General features: G+C 40.6%; 1 pseudogene; it reads left to right on the plus strand.

Annotated features, from left to right (window-relative positions):
* The first annotated feature begins 9516 nt into the window (after nt 1-9516).
* LOC100062465 (transmembrane protein 106C-like) lies at nt 9517-10252 on the plus strand (annotated as a pseudogene).
* The last annotated feature ends 3116 nt before the right edge of the window (nt 10253-13368 follow it).

Below are 13368 nucleotides of genomic sequence, written 5' to 3' on the forward strand. Positions count from 1 at the left end.
TTCTTCTTTTCTCTTTCTCTTCCTTCTCCTTCCCCTCTCTCAATCTCACCTCTTCCCATCATACAGGTGAGACTGATCCTAAAATAATCGCAACATCAACAGGGCCACAGCCCACAGAGCCCGTGGGTCATTTCTCTGTGGTTCCTCCACCTTCTCCATTTTTCTTGGTCCCTTCACTGGGGTCTGTCCCATGGGAGAGGGGTGGCAAATGTGGCCTGCTACTCCTCTCAGTGGGTTTATCTTCCTCTTTCATGAGCTCCCACCTCAATGCAGGTGACATCCCACCTCAGTGCAGGTGACATCCAAAGCCAGAGCTCCAGCCACTTCTCATTCTTAGGAAAATCTCAAATCTCAGCTTGCAACTTGGATGCTTTGCTTGTGCTCCTAACCCTGCTCACATGCTGCTGGAGATGGAAAGGCCGCGTCACCAGAAAGGATGGATCTTCAGTGTAACCTACCCAGGATGCACTTACGGAGGCCAGGATCATGCAGACAGTTCTTTGCTGTTCCCTCTGGCTGCTGTTCAGTTGGTGTCTAGATGCCCCTGCATTAGCCTGGGGACCTTCCCTGCCCTTTGGCCCCCTTCATTATTGCTTTTTAACCGCTCTACCCCCATGGCTTCTACTATCCCAATGGGCAACTCTCACTTCTTACTGAGAAACACCTGGAAGGCAAGCAAACTTTCGCTAGTAGCAGCAGAAAATATCCTGGGCACAGTAGTATGCTAAGATTACAATACTTCCTTCCCCTGAGAAGGACAAAGAGGAGGAAGGGCACTGAAGTCGTCATCCTGCCTCCCTGGTGACAGGTGAGGAGGTGCAGAATGATGGAAGAGAGCCCCACTCTGCCACGTGGGGCGTTGTCCCCCCACTGCTGTTCACAGCTCCATCAGCATCCCACGCCAATGGCTTGAGCTGCCTGTGTCTTCTCTGATGGCCATTTGGCTTTCTCAAGTCTCTTCTTTCCCCCTTCCTTGGCCAACATCTCCCCGTCTGATTCACTTGGTCGCAGGAGCTCTGCCTCAGTTTCCTCCCAGGACTCCTCTTTGTCTGGGAGTCCTTCACACAAGAGGCGTCCTTCCCAAACCTTGCAGTCTCCTGGCATTCTCCTAAAATCACCTTGAGGATTGCTCCTGTTCCAAAGAGAACCACCCACAGCCTGCTCAGGGCCCTGCAGGCCATTCCAGCTCCTCGACCTCATTTCCCACAGCTCTGCTCCTCCGAGCTTCCAGACCAGCAGAAGAGGCGCTCCATTCGCTGTGTACACCCTGCCTTTCCCCTGCTCCGGACCCTTCTCCCAGGGGTCTGCCCTCATTTCCAGCTTTACAAACCAGAGGTTGATAATCATCCTTCAGCTTGGGCCTTGGACTCTCTTGAATCCTAGATCTTCAGCAGAGATCGAAGACTAGGGGACACTGGGCAGCTCTGAGCCTCCAGGCAGAAGGTCCATTTGTTTGCTTTAATTTTGAATTAGTTAAGATTAAAAACTTGAGAGCTCTTTGATGAAACACATAGATTTCTGGCTTCTCTTACAAAACTTGAGGGATCTAGAAACTTCACATCCACCTTTGACAGAGCAATGAATGGCTTCAGCCCCTTTCTACCAAAAGGCAAACTAGAGAGTTTGCCACAGGCCCCACCACTCTACATTGTCCCCCACAGGGACATGTGGCAGCCCCACTGACTGAATGTCCTGCCTGGTTCTGTAGGGATTGAGTTGGCCACTTCCATTTGAGGCCATTCCTTTCCCTGACAAACTTTCTGCAAAGCCCCTTATCTGGCTGTTCCCTCACTTTGCAAACCTGAGAACTCATTTCCTCATTGAAGTGTTTTTGTCCTGGCTAATTTGTTGTGTTACAAGTACTTTTCGGCTGGGTCAGACGTGTGTTCTGTTTATCCTTTTAGAGCAATGATTCTTAATTTTCTCAGTTGCTTCTTGGGAATCTGAGAAATGCTATAGTTCCCCCATCCCCACCCCAAATGCACACATGTGCAACATTTTACCTACAATTCAGGAGATTGATGAACCCCCGATGTGCCAGGTGATTCGTGGCTGTCACGTTAGAAGCTGTTGATTTAGGGCAAAGACTATCTTCCATTAAACTCAAGTCTGTAGTGTGGATTCTATGGGTCTCCACTGTGTATTGTGCTCAACAAATGCCACTCAATGTTTCCTGACTGGGGGACTGCAAGATTGCCCATTAAAATAGTCATTAAGGGGCCAGCCCCGTGGCCAAGTGGTTACGTTTGTGCACTCTGCTTTAGTGGCCCAGGGTTTCGCTGGTTCGGATCCTGGGCGCGGACATAGCACCAATCGTCAGGCCCCACTGAGGCAGCGTCCCACATAGCACAACCAGAGGCACTCACAGCTAGAATATACAATCATGTACCAGGGGGCTTTGGGGAGAAGAAGAAGAAGGGAAAAAAAGATTGGCAATAGATGTTAGTGCAGGTGCCAATCTTAGGGAAAAAAAAAACTTCTACCAAAAAAAAAAGGTTATTTAAGCTGCCTCTGGCCAGGCCTTGGGAGACGTCTGCACTAATTCTCGACACCCTTGAGTCACCCATGGAAGAGGATGCCACTAACTATGGACCCATCGATTCAGGCATTACATCTGCCCTTGCATTTGGCAAATAACCACAACCTTAACCTTACTATGAAAAGAGTACATATCCAATTGAGAAAGCTTTTCCAAAAGAAATACCAGGGTTGTTTTTTTCACCCCCGCCCCTTTGCCTCCCTCCGCCCCTTTTTGTCCTGCAATAATGCTGTGCTGATAGGAACATGGATAAATTAATTACACTCTGGAATGTTATTTATGGCTAAGAAAGAACACTAAAGCTACACATACAATGTTTGACGTTTGAACACAAATATTGCCCTTCTGTTTTTTTAAAAAAAACCAATCAGTCTAGTTTATGCAGACGTATGTATAATCCTTTTAAACGCTGTGGATTTAAAACACAGAGGTAACAGTACACTGGATGTTTTAGCTAAAGAACAAGGCGACACAGGAATGAGATTAGCATCTTTTCAGTGCCTTGCAAGTCTGATATTATTTTGGTGTACCTCCAATTCCTGATAACATAGAAGCACTGTCGTAGCCAAAGGGCCTGAAATGGAAGGACATTGGCAAGCCTGAATGTAAAACCAGTGCAGGCAGCCTTTCTGGGAAGGTGTGCGAAGGTCACTTTTTAGAAACAAGACTGTTCACCACCATGGTCGTGGCCTCTGTGATGTTTCAGCCAGGACCCCGAGCCTGGTAGTCTGGATTAACGTGCGTTGCTAAAGATCCTCCATGGGGGTTGAAGGACCAAGAGAAGAAATCAGAGCTGGTGTCTGGTATGCGTCAAAGGAGGATGAAAGGAAGTATATTCTAAAGAAATCTTTAGAAAAGCAAATCCCAAATACCCTTATGGGCAAAATTTGTAAACAGTCAAAAGATGTTGATGACAACCTTGCCCTTCAGATTCATCCTTGTTCTAATTAATGTCCTAATTAACTCAGACCTAATTGAACTCAGACCTCTTTCCTTAAGATTTTTCTCAATAAATAAATTTCTCCTTTGATGACTGGTCAGTTCAATTCAGTGTTTATCGAGTTCCCATATGGGCAGTATGTAGGGCACACAATCTGATGTCCAAATTCGCCCACCTTGCAAGAGTAGAGCTCAAATGCCCCTTCTCTCACCAACCTGACCCCTCCCCCAACACACACAAAGACTTTCTGGAAGAAGTGGTCTTCTCTCCCTGCTGGGGACCACTGCGCAGGTTGCAACAGCACCCAGGTGTCACCTTTCATCTCAGCCCTCTGTACCCTTCTGTTCTCAGGACCGTTCTTCTCTGTTCTTTTCTGAAGCCCCCACCAAAGACGATATCAGCTTTTTCCAGGAATCTAACAAGAGCTTCCAGGCTGATCTCCTGACCAAGTCTGGCCCTCTTCATCTGTCCTGGTATGGTCCATTTTACCATCTTCCACCTCACACGTCAGTAATCAATGATGACATTGGATCTCCTCATGAGCTGTAAGCTCCCAGAGGACACGGTCTACCAACTGGTTTGCCTCCAGTCCCCCAGTGTGACCACCAAGAAGCCTGGCACACAGAAAGGGATTCATGGATATCTCTGGAGTGGATAACCAGTTACTCTTCTATCCGTGATTTAGAGGGCACCCCTTCCTGGACCAGACTGTACCACCTGGTGTGCCTGAACGTAACAGAACCTCAGTGAACATTCGCTGAGTTGAGTTGAATTTAACGGAATGTGGGAGCATGGAAATTTGGACTAGAGAGGTAAATAGAAGGAATAAGTGTGAATGATATTATCAAAATTAAAACCCATCTCTGTGAGAGCAGATCCAACCTTTTCTCCTCTGATATTGACCTTCTGGAAATTGCAAAATGCCCAAGGTATCATAAGCTTTGGACCATTGCGGGAAGGAATCGTCTTTAACAAACGCCATGATTGTTCAGTGTTCTATTTCTCTGGGTAGCGCGTGACCTGGAGACGAACATGGGTTGGGCTCTGGAGCCCCGTGTGGGGCCCAGGCTCTGAAGGTCGCCATCCATTCACTAAACCTGAGCTCAGGCACTTGAACTCCCCATTTCTCGTTTTGTTCATCACTTGGGTGGTAAGAATACCTGTTCTATTTGACTCATCGTGTCGGTGTGATGAAGAAAAATAGCTTCTTAAAATCTCTGTTCAACAAGGCAGTGAACTGAAAATGAGAAAGATAGGGGAGAGTGTTCTGGACAAGACAGCCCAATGAGTTCCTGCTTTGATCCATCCTTCAGCTCCGAACACAAAGCAATGACAGATAAGGTATAAAAATAGAAAGCTAAAAAGAGATGTCTGGCTCAACAGAGGCCGAAGAAAAACTGCTGGAAGCCTCTGACCCACTGGGCTCTTTGTTTAAAATCAGCAAGGAGTTTGGCTCCTGTGGGGAAAACCCAAGATGGCAGACGGGCACCTACATTGTGGATGTCTGGAACTGGGGTGGGAGCCCCGAAAGAAAGACAGGGTGGCTTTCCATTGCCTAGAGATTTTAGAAGAATGAGGGTCTAGAATGCCAGGATGGAAACCCAACCCCCAGCCCAAACTGAACCTAGTCACATACTGGCCTCATGATGGCACGAATGTCCCAGGATCACTATGGGACAGAAACCCCAAACTGCCATTATAAAATCTGGTCCAGGATGAAATTCCAGAGGCCAGGTGGAAGCTATTACAATAATGCTGGTCAGGGAATGGCTGGCTAGGCGGGGTGGAGGCAGGTGGGCAGAAAAATGAAAAGAAACAGAAAGACAAAACCCACTCAAAATGAGCCCAAAAGTCACAATTCTAAAACACTTGAGGAAATCTAATAGTAAGGACAGACTTGACTCATTTAATGAAGCTAGGACACTCTAATACCAAACCACACGAGGACAGGATGAAAAAGAAAAATCACTAGTCAACACCAATCCCGAAAATGGATGCAAAGATGCTAGATAAAATATCAGCAAACTTAATTTAGCAATTCTAAAATAAACACTATATCACAACAGAGGTAATTTATTCCAGGAATGTCAGGTTGGTTTAACACTGTATAATATAAGAAAACTGATGGATGCAGTTATCATATTAGCAGTATTAATATTAATATTATGATGTGATGGTTAATCTTATGTGGCAACTTCACTGGGCCACAGAGAGTCAGGTATTTGTTCCAACATTATTCTGGGTGTTACTGTGAGGATATTTTTGGATGAGATTAACATTTAAATCTATACACTGAGTAAAGCAGATTGCTCTCCCCAGTGTGGGTGGGCCTTACTCAATCAGTTGAAGACCTGATTAAAACAAAAGGCTGACTCTCCCCTGAGTAAGAGAGAATTCTCCTACCTGACAGCCTTCAACTGGAACACAGGCTCTTCCTGGTTCTACTGCAGCCTGCCAGCCTTCAGACTCAAACTGGGACGTGGGCTCTGCAGATTTTAGACTTGCATCCTCCATCACAGTGGGAGTCAATTCCTTGAAATAAGTCTCTTTGTATATGTATATATAATATATACACATTATATATATGTGTGTGTGTGTATGTGTGTGTGTGTAAAATCTCTGATTGTTTCCATTTTTCAGGAGAACTCTTACTGATGTATATGGTATTATCATCAAATTTTTTAAGTAACTTATTAAATGAGAAAAACCGCATGAGCATTCATTTCTTTATTTAATTAACATCCATGTATCAAGCATCTATGATGTGCCAGGCACTGTTTCAGGCACTGCGAGACAGGGACCAACAAAGCAGACAAAAAAATCTCTTTTCCCAGGGGGCTTATGCTCAATTTGGTGGGGGGAGTGGGGGAAAGAGCAACAATAGACAAAGAAATAAATAAAATTGATAGTATGTTAAAAATTTAGAAGTGCTATAGAAAAAATAAAGCAGAGAAGGGGAGTAGGGAGTGCTGGCCAGGGGTGGGGGGAGGTTGTAATTTGAGAAGATGGCAAGGGAAGACCTCATTGAAAAAGTGACATTTGAAGAAAGGTCTTAAGGAAGGAAGGGAGCAAGTTGTTCTGGGACCTGGGAGACCTCAGGCACCTGCATGACCTCAGGCCCCTGCATGACCTCAGGCACCTGGGAGGAGGCAGAGAGAGCAGTAAATGTGATGTCCTTAAGATGGTAAAGGTCCGATTCTAGGAAAAATAAGTACGTTAGAGTGGCTGGAAAGAGGGCACCAAAAGGTGGAGGGAAGGGAAGAGAGGCCCTGAGAGAGATGGGGGAAAGATTTTGTAGAGATTTTATAACCCTTTGTAAGATGGGAAAAAATTGTACGTTTCTGAACACAGGAAAGATATGCTTTGACTTACATTTTGGTGTGCTCACTCTGACTGCCTTGTTGAGAAATGACTGAAGATGCTGGAGAAAAGAGACTGTTCAGGAAGGTAAATAGAGATGGTGGTGGCTTGGACCAAGAAGGTAGCAAAGAAAATGGCGTGAATTGATCAGATTCTGGATTATATTTATTACTTATTAAAGTCACGTTTATTGAGGTATAATTTACATTCAATAAAATTTATCACTTTGAGGTATAAAATTTGAGGAATTTTAACAAATATATAGTCATAGATTCACCATCACAATAAAGGTATAGAATGTTTCCCTCTCCCGAAAAGTTCCAGTGTGTCCCTTTGTAGCAATCTGCTCTAGACCTTGGCAACCACCCATCTGATTTCTGTCCACACAGTTTCACCTTTTCCAGAATGTCATATAAATGGAATCACACAGATTGTAACCTTCATGTCTGGCTTCGGTTACAATGATTTGGAGATTCATCCATGTTGTTTCAGGTGTCAGAAGTTTGTTCCTTTATATTGCTGTTTCGTATTTCATTATAGATATACCACAATTTATCCATCACTAGTTAATAGACATTAAGCTTGTTTCTACTTTAGGGTTCTTATGAGAAAAATTGCTAAGAACATCCACTTACAGGTCTTTATGTTGCACCTATGCTTTTATTTCTCTTGGGTAAATACTTAGGAGAAGTAGTTGTATGCTTAACTTTATAAGAAACTTTCAAATATTTTTTTGAATTGATTGTACCATTTTGCATTCCTACCTATAGCATGCGAGATTTCCAGTTGGTCCCCATCCTTGCCAGCATTCAGAATGGTCAGTTTTAAAAATTTTAGTCATTCTAGTAGGTGTGTAGTGGTCTCTCACTGTGGTTTTAGTTTGAATTTTCTAAATGACTAATGATATTGTATATCTTTTCATATGTTGCTTGGTTCTCCATATCTCTGGATTGACGTCTTTATCTGATAGGCATTTTGCAAATATTTTCTCCCAGTGTGAAGCTTGTCTTTCATTTCATTGACAATGTCTTTCAAAGAGCAAATTATGAAGTCTAATTTATTAAATTTAATTTTGATTAATGCTTTTTTAATCTTAGGAATGTGTTTGTCTAACCGAAGATCACTAAGATTTTCTTCTGCGTTTTCTTTTAGAAGTTTTATAGTTTTTGGTTGTACGTTTAGCTTATGATCCACCTGAGCTGAATTTTTTATGAGTGGAGGAAAGGTTGAGGATTGTTTTTGTCTGGCAATATCCCACTGTCATGTTCCATTAGCATTTGTTGAAAAGACTGATCTTTCTCCATTGAATTACATGGGCTTAGACTATCACAACCAGCTAGACTACCATTTTGGAATAAGGCAAACTAAAGTGGTTTTCAGAATTTCAAAAATGAAAAGAATTCACATTCACTAAAAGAACTATAAATGGTTGTACTTCAGCCAGAAGAAAAGAGGACAAGAAGGAATGTGTGAAATTCAAGATGAAATGGTAATCACTGAAATTGATAAAGTATCTTAATAGGTTTAATATCTATTAAATTAATAAAATGATAATGATTAATTTAGAGGTCTTAAAAAGGGTAAGATTAATTACATGGATGAAAGTTCAATGGATAAGTGAAGTTTTCTGGGATCCTTGATGTGATCAGGAAGAAGATAGAAATATTGAATAACTAGAAACTTCATAGGAAAATTATTAAATTCATAGTTCACTAAGTATGCTAAAGATTTATAGGTAATTACGAAAAGAATAGAAAAAAATCTGTAAGTTGCAAAGCAACAAACTAAATTCCCTTTTTAAAATAAAAGTGAATATAGCATGCTTTACCAAACCAATGGAAAACAGGAGGGGAAAACACTTTAAGAAAAAAGTTCTTAAACAGAAATAAAAAATAAGATGATAGAAATATATCCAAATATATCAATAATCATAATATCTTTAAACAGTATAAACACACATGAAAAGCCTAGGATTTTCACGTTGAATAATAAAGTAAAATCTAACTATATACTGCTTACAAGACACATATCTGAAATAAAACCAAATCAAAAAGTTGAAAATTAAGTCATGAGAAAACATGCTAAGCCAGGGCTAAATGACAGAAACCTAAGGCAGCAATATTAACACAAGAAAAAAGTAAAAATTCAGGTAATTAATAGGATACAAAGGCCACCACAATTTAATAAAAGGAAACAATCTGCCAGGAAGATATTAAAATTATGGGTTTGTATGCACCTAAGTACACAGGCTCAAAAACATAAAACGATAGTGGCAGATTTACAAGAAATTGGGGTATCTACATTAAGAGGAATTGGGTTGTGGAGAGAGGTTTAACATCCTTCTCTCAGAAACTAATAGATCTCCCCACCTCAAAAAAAATAGTAAGCATAAAGAATATTTGAGTAACAGAATGAACAAGCTTTATTGAGTAGATACATAGAACCCTGCACCCAACTAACAGAGAATATACATTCTTTACAAGTGCCCCTGGAACACTCTCAAAAATTGGCCGTGAACGAGGTCACAAAAGAAGTCTCAACAAATTTTTAAACATCCGTTTTATACAGACTGGGTTCTACGACCAAAATGCAATTAAGTTATAAATCGGTGTGTGCAGCTCTGAAAACCAAAGAGGCAGGATGTGACACAAGTGGCACACCATGGCCATGGGGTCCCATGCTTGCCCCCCTCCCCTCTTCCTGAAAGGGAAAGAGAGAAGATGACAGGGAGGATTTGCAGCCTGAACAAGAGCAGGAAGGAGCCATTGCCCAGTTCCCACATGTGGAGTACATGTGGTGAGATAGCATTACAGTCTCATGTGTCAAGGGACAGGTTACCTTCCAACAGAGGAAGTGAATGAGTAGGTGGGTTCAATCCCACACAGAGATCAGAGATTGTGCCCTCAGAGAACTAAGCAGTGTGTCCTCCTGTCCACCCTGTTCTGTCTCCTGGCATCTGAGTGGGGGTATTCTTCCTGCTTCTGCATTCAGTCCTTGCGGATGATTATAGCATCAAAGTAGTGAAAGTCACGTTTAATAAGCAGAACTCCCCTGTAATCCTTGCCAATGTGGCCACCCTGAAAATCAGGAACTCCAACTTCTACCCTATGGGAGGAGCCAGCCTGTCCAGTCATGTTCAGTACATGAACACAATGTTTGGGACATATACGACAACTAATGCTTCCTTCATTTGACCTTGGAGTGAGCAACTGGTGAATTTTACCACAAAGGCTGAGATGGGAGTACCATTTTCCTATGTGTGCTTTTTCTGCATAGTACCTGATGTCCTGGACCACAACATAGTGATCTTCATGTGAACTTCCGTGAAGCTTTCATTCATTGGCCACATGACCTGGAGATCCTTGGAGACACATCACTATGTGGATTGTGGAGCAAATTCCATAGCTGTTTAGAGACTGACCTTGGTTCTTCCATGGCAGCACCTGTCAGGAGAGAGCACAGCATCTTTCGCCAAGGCCTGAGTTCCATGCTTACCTTGGGTAGTGTAAGCAGAGAAACTGGTTGTCTTAATCCCCAGCAAACATCCTCCTGCCACTTGTGAGGGAAAATCTCTAAGTACCATTTGTGTTTCTTAGAACTACTCAGTATCTAGCCTGTGCCCAGCAAATAGTAGGCACTCAATAGGATTTGAAGAATTTAATTTAGATCTTTTCAGTGTTCTTGGGGCATTATAAATTGAAATCACACCACAGTTCCAGGTTATCAAACCACCAAGTGGCACAGAGATAGGACTGTGAGGGCAGCTGCAGACCTGTTATTGGTGCCTCATCTGTGCAGAAGTGACAGCAGGAAGGGAGCCTCTGAATACGCAAAAGAAGAAAGCACAGACCCATTCAACATGTGATTTTTTTTCTCCTGCTCACAAATATGTAGGATCTTTTTAAAAAGAAAAAAATGTGTTTTTTTCCTATAGAAAATTACAATTATTTTTAGCAAGAGCTTCTATGGGGTTTGATGTGCCCTCATCCATTGGCTGGAACACGGACTAATGATTTGATAGAAAAATAAATCCTGCTTTTGAGTTTTAAAAAGTTATAAATCAATAATAAATACATATAGTCAATAAACATTCATATATCTGAAAACCAGAAACCAAATTCATGTCTACCTAACTCACTAGTTAAAGAAGAAAACATTGTAGAAATAATAAGATATTAAATGACATCAGAAAGTGTTATATATGAAAACCTCTGGGTTCATAAAGTGGCTTATAGAGGTTAGTTTATAGCATTAAATACATTTTTAAATAGAAAAATGATAGAAAATAAACTCAAAAAACAAAAGAAGAACTATGAGATAAACCAAAGAAAGAATTAAATTTTAAACTAAGAACAGAAATTAACAAAAAAGAAGACAAAGAAAATTGAAAAAGATCAACTAAATGAAAAGCCACTCAAGAAACATAATTTGAATATTTGGATGAAATATATATATTTTTTCCAGAAAAAATAAATTTCCAGAGTTAATTCATGAATAAATAGAATTTCAGCAGAAAGCTAGAATTTATAAAGAGTATTCAGTGGATGGATTTACTACCTGATTAGTTACAGCTGAAGAAAAGATTAATGAATTAGAAGATGTCACTTAAAAGTATGTAGAGTGATGCACAAGAGAAAAAATACTGGAAAATACAAAAAGGAGTATAAGAGATATAGGAAAAGGGACAAAAACAAATGCAGTTGGAGCCCCAGAAGTAGAGAAGTAGATGGAGCAGAAGCAATATTTAAAGAGATAGGGATTGAGAATTTCCCTAAACTGATTTTAAAAAGTCAAGGCACAGCTTAAAGAGGTGTTAAAAACGTCAGGCAAAATTACTTCAAAGAAAGTCACACATAGGCACATCATAATAAAAATGCAGAAAACAACAGACAGAGAAAATCTTAAAATCAGACAGAGGAAAAGAAAGATGCATAACTTCAAAGAATCTTCAATAAGATACATATCTTATTTCTCAAAAGGAATGATAGAATCCAAAAGAGAATGGAACGACATCTTCAAAGTGCTGAAAGAAAATAACTGCCAACCTAGAATTCTATACCCAGTGAACACATCCTTTAAAATTGAAGGCAAAATAAAGATTTTTAATAATTCAGTGAGCTTGTTGTAATCTCTGCTGTTGTTACTGAAATAATAATGAAAGAACATAGTGATAATAAATTAATGATGAGGAAATATGAAATAAAGTAGCTTCATTAGTCCAAAAAAGGAAAGAAAGAAAAGGAAGATAGACAGGTGGAACTAATAGAAAACGATTATTTAGATAGTAGATTTAAACCCAAACACATGAATAATTACAGTATGTATAAAAGACAGAATACTCCAAGGAAAAGACAAAGATTATCAGACAAGATAAAAGCACAAAACTTGCTATATGTGCTTCATAAGAAACACCTTTTAAATATAAGGATACAGAAATGTTGAAAGTAAAAGAACAGAAAACAATGCACCACGCAAACACTAAACAAAAGAAAGTTGGTGTAAGTACACTAATACCTGACAAAATAGACTAAGAAGCATATTAGACATACGAAGGAGCATTTTATAATGATAAAAGACAATTCATCAGCGAGATATAAAAATTCTAGATTTGTATATACTTAACATATCATCAATACATAAAGCAAAAACTATAGAATGAAAAAGAGAAAAAGACAAATTATAAACAGAGTGGAATTTTAACACACTTCTCTCAGGAACTAATTAAACAGATAAATGAATTGTGGTACCTCCGTAAATGAAATGTTATTCAGCAATAAAAGGAACAAGTATCAAGCCGTGAAAAGATATGGAGGAAACATAAGTGCCTATTACTAACTGAAAGAAGCCAGTATGAAAAGAGTACTTATAGTATGATTCCAATTACTTGACATTCTGAAAAATGCAAAACTATAGACACAGTAAAGTGATCAGCGGTTGCCAGGGTTCAGGGGGAGAAGGGAAGAATGAATAGGTGAGCACAGGGGATTTTAGGGCAGTAAAGTTATTGGTTTGGTTTTTTTTTAAAGACTGACACCTGAGCTAACATCTGTTGCCAATCTTTTCCTTCTTCTTCTTCTCCCCAAAGCCCCCAGTACATAGTTGTATATTCTAGTTCTGGGTCCTTCTAGATGTGCTATGTGGGACACCACCTCAGCACGGCTTGATGAGTGGTGTTAGGTTTGCACCCAGAATCTAAACCAGTGAAACCCTGGGCCACTGAAGCAGAACGTGTGAACTTAACCACTCAGCCACGGGGCCAGCCCCAGGGCAGTAAAGTTATTGCAATGTAAATTCTTAGGGCAGTAAAATTACCGTATGGTGGATACAAGATATGCATTTGTCAAAACCTACAGAACAAAGAATGAATTTTAATGAATGCAAGTTTTAAAAAATTATTTAGGAGGTTGGAGATCCCGGGAAGGAAGGCAGACTGTGACGAGAGAATTTAACTGTGTTACAAATGTATGAAACAACCTCACTAAGGGGGTGAAGAGGCACAGGGAGAGATGTTGACCTAAGTAGCTTTGGA

The sequence above is a fragment of the Equus caballus genome, chromosome 26 (assembly GCF_041296265.1).
Source record: "Equus caballus isolate H_3958 breed thoroughbred chromosome 26, TB-T2T, whole genome shotgun sequence".
NCBI classification, from domain to species: Eukaryota; Metazoa; Chordata; class Mammalia; order Perissodactyla; family Equidae; genus Equus; species Equus caballus.